This window comes from Capsicum annuum, unplaced genomic scaffold, assembly GCF_002878395.1.
Source record: "Capsicum annuum cultivar UCD-10X-F1 unplaced genomic scaffold, UCD10Xv1.1 ctg48323, whole genome shotgun sequence".
NCBI lineage: Eukaryota > Viridiplantae > Streptophyta > Magnoliopsida > Solanales > Solanaceae > Capsicum > Capsicum annuum.
In genome coordinates, this window is record NW_025856022.1 from 1 (window position 1) to 6971 (window position 6971).

Sequence of the window (6971 nt, forward strand, 5' to 3'; positions counted from 1 at the left end):
GAGTATATTATATATATATATATATATATATATATATATATATATATATTATATTCTCTTTATTATTGTTACTCTACTATAATATAAGCGGGAATAGAGAGGAGCTCAGGGTCGTCAAGGGTATTTGTGGGATTTTACTTTGGTTATAACACGTGCACTTCTTTGTTGCTTCATACGCGTCCCCAATATACCAACAGCCGCTTCACTTTAGCAGCTTACCGAAAGACAACTGCTTCACTTTATCAGCTTAGGAAAAGAAAAACCTCACTTCTGCCAGATTTTGAGTTCTTTTTCTATAAATTTAAGTTCAAATCCGTTGTCTCTGCAGCTATCAACTGAGGTATTCTCCATTTCTGGTAGATTGTTTTGATTTTTAATTTGAATAATGATGTTTTCAATTTTCCATGGCGGTATCTTTTTCAATAGATTATTCCAAATAAAATTGAATGATCCATTGATCATCCTCAATTTATCATCATCTTGCTTTGGGTGTTTAATATTTGGGTACAATTTCGATTTCAGATCTGCTGTTTCTGAACTGTTTCTTCGGCTGCTTTACGGTGTTGGTTTTCCTGCATGTTTCTTCTTTTTTCCCCTTCTTCTCAGATTATTTGTGCTATTTTTCATATTGTATTGGCTGTTAATTTGAAATATATTACTTCTTACTGTTTTGAATCTTCCATGAAAAAAATTTCTGCTTAACTTTTAAATCAAAAGTGTTCTAGGTTGAATTGATGGAATTTTCAATCCTCTATTTATTTGTAGTAGTTTTTTAATTTAAAAAATGTTCTGCGATGCTGCTTGTGATATTCCATGGAAGATTTGACATTCCTTTTACCCGCTTAGAACAACTGTAGATTTCTTATCCCTACTTTTTTCTTCAGACATCACCATGTGTGATTTATATAAATAAGTTTATGAAGAAATTCTCGAGTTTATCAAAATGCAGTACATGTTTTTAAGGTGATTGGAATACTAACACTTCTCCACATCAGCTTTTTTTATCGATGGGTCCTCAACAAACAAGGAAACGTTCTAGCAACACAACAAAGGCTTGTGATGACAACACCAAATGACGCCCGTCTTACCATGATATGCCCCCAGCTGTAAAACAAAAAAAAAAGCTTCTACTGCAGCGGCGTCTTAAAAAAAGAGAAGCAACAACTAAGCGTATTCTTAAAAATGTTGACTCTTTCAATTCTACTGAATCAATATATGCTTGTGATATTGAATGTTCTTCTTCTCCTTCAAAAATAGGTTAGCACGTCAGATTGACTATTTTTTGTAGTTTGTTAATTTATATTATCTCCGCACTGATATGATCTACATATTATTGTATTGTAAAATTTATGAATCACATGACAATTAGGTTTACTATTTCCAAATATTCTAATCAAATAAATAATAAAATCATTCAACCATTCCCTTGTTTATCCTCGATGTGTTCTCCTGAATATTAAACTGAATTGCACCATTACACTTACAGATTTATTTTCTGACAAATTCATATATCTTTCAACTGTAACATATCGTCAAATTTATTCTTATATATGACTATTTTTACACCAGGGGCACATGTAATCAATCAAAATCATCTTGCTGCAAATCAGGAGTTTCAAAACAACCTGCTCTTACCATACAAGAACAAACTCGACTTCCTGAGATAGGTGATATTATATTCGTCTTACGGTTAATATATGAAGTATCTTACCTTTTTTTTTCTTAGACAAATATCTATTAATATTTTCCTTTACCCTGTTTTACACTTATTAGCATTCACTTTATCTTATTAATCTTGAAAAAATAAAATTTGTTAATATTATATTGATTCGTCCGTGTTCCATTTTGCATCTACTAAAATATCTCCGTGTTCTCTTTGTATCAGTTGTTTGCTCTCAGTTGCCTCTGCCTACATCGTGCCATAATTCAGGAAAACAAAAAGATATATGCAGCCCCTTTGTGATTAATGAAACAGGTATCATTGCTTTTATATTATAAAGTGAAATGGATTACTGCAACAGAAGTAATGTTTTCCCCTTTACAGTATATTTTTTACACAAAAATAACTTGCTACTTATGCACGTTAGGCTCAACATCTGCTAAAGCTGTCTTGGCATCCGAGAACCCTGTTTATAATTGAATAACTCGCTAATTAAGTCATCATCTCTCGGTTTACTGAGCATTCACAAATGTATGTTTTAGTTTTAAAAGCAATTTACTGAAAGTTCATTTTGGAATATAGCTAGATTTACACTCACCCGTACAACAAGTACCATTGAGGAAGCACTTTGTTTCCGAGATTTTTCTCTTCTTGAATTATTGTTGCAGAATCCATGATTTCGAGCACTTTGTGTTTTTTATAGTATTTTATTGTAGTGATCAGTTGCTTCTTCCTGTATTCACAAACAATCATTGAAAGGTTAGGGAAATCTTTCTGAGTTAATAACTGTTAGTTGAGTGGCCATTTGAAATCAACCTCAACTTAGCATACATACTACCGCCCTGTAATTTTTTGTTAAGGATGTTACCGGTGATTAGGACTGGCAATGGAATTGGAATATTCTGTTCCGTTCCGTTCTTCTAACTCTGTTTTCGATTTCTTTCCGGTTCCGGTAACGACACGGTCCGGTTGGTGCCGGTTTATCGATATCCAATGGTACGGAATACGATACCGGTACGAACCTGCCAAAAATTTCGGTATTTTCGGTACCGGTTGACTGGTTTCCGGTCCGTCAGACATGTTTAAATTTCTAGCCTTTTTTTTTTTTTAAAAAAAAAAAAACTGTGTGGGCAAACTCTTTTGGCCGTTGCTTTTCTAGCCGTTAATACCCCCCCTTCCAATTACCCCCCACACCACCCTTTAAATTTTTTACTATAAATATACTTCATTTCAATTATTTTTTCACACAAATATTATCAATTTTCATACTCTCTCTTAATATTCTCACACTCTCTAAATTTTTCTAGTTTTATTATATTAGTTGGAGTTGAGGATTCATTTATATTGTATTAGTTAGAGTTGAATATTTTTTTGAAAATATTACAAGCTTCAATTATCATCTTTTAATTCCGCATTTGTTATACGTTTGCTTTTACGCAGATATTCGGTATATTCGTTTCAACTTTAATCTCTTTTTATTTACGTTAATTATCTATATTTTTAATTTTTAGTATCTACATTTATTTACGAACATCAATTTGTATTTATCACAACCTAATGGTTTCGATATTGGTATCGGTATACAACAACAACAACAACAACAAACCCAGTGTATTCCCACTTCGTGGGGTCTGGGGGGGTAAGATGTACGCAGTCCATACCTCTACCTCTGATGAAGTAGAAAGGCTGTTTCCGAAAGACCCCCGGAATAGGCATTATAATAATTTTGAGGAAGACTTACCGGAGGAAGATGATATAGAAGAACAAGAATTAGGTGATACCCCTACCCCTACTAGTCCGGTTACGGAATTACCGAAATACGGTGAAGAACTCCCCCTTTACCGGAGTTTACTAGGGCCAAAGGTACCGAACGTACTAAAAGATCTTTAGTTTGGAAATTTATGGAGCATGATAGGGTAAAAAGTACTGCTACTTGCAATAAATGCAAGAATGTTTTTAAACATTTGACTGGGGGAAAAATGGCGGGACAGGGTTGCTAACTTCGCATTTGATGAGATGTAATAAAGAATTTATTCGTCTAAAAAATGAGGGTAAGGCAAAAAAAGATGGTACAACATTCTGTAGGAGGTAATATGGTTCAAACGCGTTTAGATATGTTTAATCCGGTTGAAGCAAGTTCATCATCGACATATAGTGAAGATGTAGATAGAGAAGAACTAGCGAAAATGGTTGCTGTTATGGGTTTGCCTTTTAGTTTTACTTCGCATCCCGATTTTATTCATTATATTCAACGAGTATATAGTCCCTCTTTTAAAGATTTTTCACGAAATACAATTAAAAATAATATTTTTAAATTTCAAGCTGAACATTGTCATTTTCTTCGTTGCTTATTTGATAAATTTGATGGTAGAATATCTGTTACTTCTGATATGGGTACTAGTGTTGTCGGTAATGATTATTTTACTCTCACGGTTCATTGGATTGATCACGATTGGAACATGCAAAAAAGAATTATTGCTTATAAATATGTTGACGAGTCTAAAACCGGTATTATATAGCTAGTACAATAGCGAGCATGAAATATTTTAGATTATTTGGTAAATCTATGGCATGCACATTAGATAATGCTTCTAATAATTTGAAAGCTATTGACGAGTTAAAAACTAGATTTTGTTTAGTGTATGAAGATCATTTTCATGTTAGATGTTTTGCACATATTTTAAATTTGATAGTACATGATGGTATTGATTTGTTTGGAAATGGTTGTCTTAAAGTGCGAATTGCTTATAGTTATATATTTAAAAATAAAAGAAAGGTTGTGATGGATGATTTTAAACGTAAATGTCAACAATGTGGCTTTCCATATAGAAAAGTTCCAAAAGAAATTCCTACTAGATGGAATTCTTTGTTTCAAATGTTTGAAGTTGTTGTTATATATTGTAAACCTATACAATTAGTTTATAATTCTTATAATGAAGATGGTAATTTAATGCTAGATGAAGATGATTGGACTGAAGTAGAAGAACTTTGTAAATTTTTGAAAACTTTTTATCAAGCTACGAACACAGTATCTGTTCAATATACTCCAACTATTTCTTCTGTTTTAGTAACTATTACTGCTATTTCTAAAGTACTTGTTGAATATAAAAAAAATATGTCCTAACAAAGAGGCAATTGAAGTTATGATTGAAAAACTAAAAAAATATTATTTTTCTATTCCACAAATTCTTTTAACAACTAATTTATTAAACCCATTTTATAAAGAACATGGTATAGTGATGTTGGTTAGAAAGTTATACAACAATTTAAAAATTGGATTTCGTGAAAAGCCATCAGTTGAAACTTGTTGTGCTAGCATAGTATCTACAACTAAGAGTTTATATAACTTGTATCAAGTTATGGAACAAAATATTGGACCGATTGAACCTCCTACTTCTAGACGTAGATATGATGATTTAGATGACGAAATGGGCGAAAAACTTGGTCTTCAATGTTGTAGGAGTAATGATTTTGATTCGTATCTTTTGCAGGATCGGGAAAATATTAGAGATGAAACTGGAAAACAACAATTTTTATCATGGTGGAAGACCCGTATCAGACAATTTTCAAAACTTTCAAGAATGGTTCGAGATTTGTTATCAGCTCAAGCTTCTTCAGTTGCTTCGAAGCAAGCTTTCAGCGCAGAAAGATTTATAATAGGAGATCATCGGTATTCGTTAGCAGGGATAGTTTGGAGATTTAGGAATTATTTAGAGATTGGATCAATGCCGAACGAAGAAATTTTGGGCTCCCCAAATTACCACCTCATGTTGAAGACGAAATAGATGAAATTTTTAAGGAAAATAGTGATGATGGAATGGAAGCAATGGAGGAACAAGGAAATAGACCAATTCCGGAGGATTTATCCGCCGAACAGTTAGGAAAGTTACGTCAAAAAAATTATAGACAATTTAGATATTAATAAGATTTTACAATAGAGATCTAATTCACACAGAACCCTTTCTAGAAGGTGGCAGCGTAGATTAGATTTTCATTTAATATTTTTGTAATAAATGTACAACGTATGAAATTTGAATAAATATAACGGTTATTTGCCTAATTTTGTTTTAATATTTGTCTTTTGTTTGTTGCAATTATGGAAAAAAAATATTATATTAAGTATTTAAGTTTATAAAGTTAGGAAAATTTTTAACTTCTTAAACTTATTACAAATATTATATTAACTTTAACCTATATTTTTTAAGTTAAAATTTAAAACCTTTTAAGATAATTAAAACTTAATTATAAAAAAGTTCATAAATTATATAAACTATATAAGTTAAAAATATGTATATAAGTTAATCCCATTAAGTTATAATTTAAATTAAAACTTAAAGTTAAAAAAATTTAAAAACAAAAACTGTAGTATGTTAGACGCTATTCTGGTAATGTTTCGGTATTGCTCCGGTTTGATCTGGTTTCACACCGGTAGCTAGCGGACCGGTCCGAAAAAGGGGAATTTTTCGGTATTTCGGTTCCGTAACTCCGGTTCCGGTCAAACCGGTCTGATAATGAGGTTTCGATCCGTTGACAGCCTTACCGATGATCTCAGAGGAAAAATTTAAGCCAAAAAGAATTATCTATTTGACTTAATGCGAAGTTCAAGAAGATAAATAAGTCTTTTGAATCGAGTAAAGCATCTAGTATCCTCCTGGACTATGACCAAATTTGCCCTGCCTTTGTAATTGCGGGGCTAGAGAGGTTGTTTATGATAAACCATTGGTGTAAGAAAACTGTGTTCCATGAAATGCAAGTAGTACTTCTACAATCACAGATTTCATGATTTCCAACACAGAGATTATTTTGATAAGGCTTTCATGCCCAGTCCATTAAAAATATGAAACACCAAATCCTTTAAAAAGCTACAATGAAAGTCGCGGTTTAGTTCTACAACTGAGTAACTATTTGTCTCGATCCAAAATTCTAAGGATCCATGACCAGCACCGACCAGTAATGCGAATTATTCACTTTTATGATCACTGTAATAACGGAATCAATAACTGAAACCACAATCAAGTACATTGCTGGAGTTATGATGTCAGTAACCAAAAAGCTTAAATCAGAGATAGAAGCACATACTCATGGAAAGAGAAAGGTGATTGCAAACCTGAATCCTGGCTTGCCAAGAGGTTATCATCTGGTTGTTTCTTTTAGAATCAAAGAACAAACGGGAAATCAGCAAGTTCCAGCAAAGAGTTCCTTCATCACCAAAAATCTTGTCATCAGAATCTGCATCAGAAGTATAGAGTAGAGTAATTCAATTTAAGTCGCACAGTGCTTAGATAACCACAATAATTAAGAGGAAGTTAAG

At 32.4% G+C, this 6971-nt stretch overlaps 1 long non-coding RNA gene across 1 annotated transcript; it reads left to right on the forward strand.

The window, feature by feature from the left end:
• Positions 1 to 175: 175 nt before the first annotated feature.
• LOC124892541 lies at positions 176 to 5720 on the forward strand. Its single transcript, XR_007050311.1, has 5 exons — positions 176 to 340; positions 996 to 1257; positions 1570 to 1667; positions 1886 to 1975; positions 5152 to 5720. It is a non-coding gene; the product is annotated as an uncharacterized LOC124892541 (long non-coding RNA).
• Positions 5721 to 6971: the final 1251 nt, after the last annotated feature.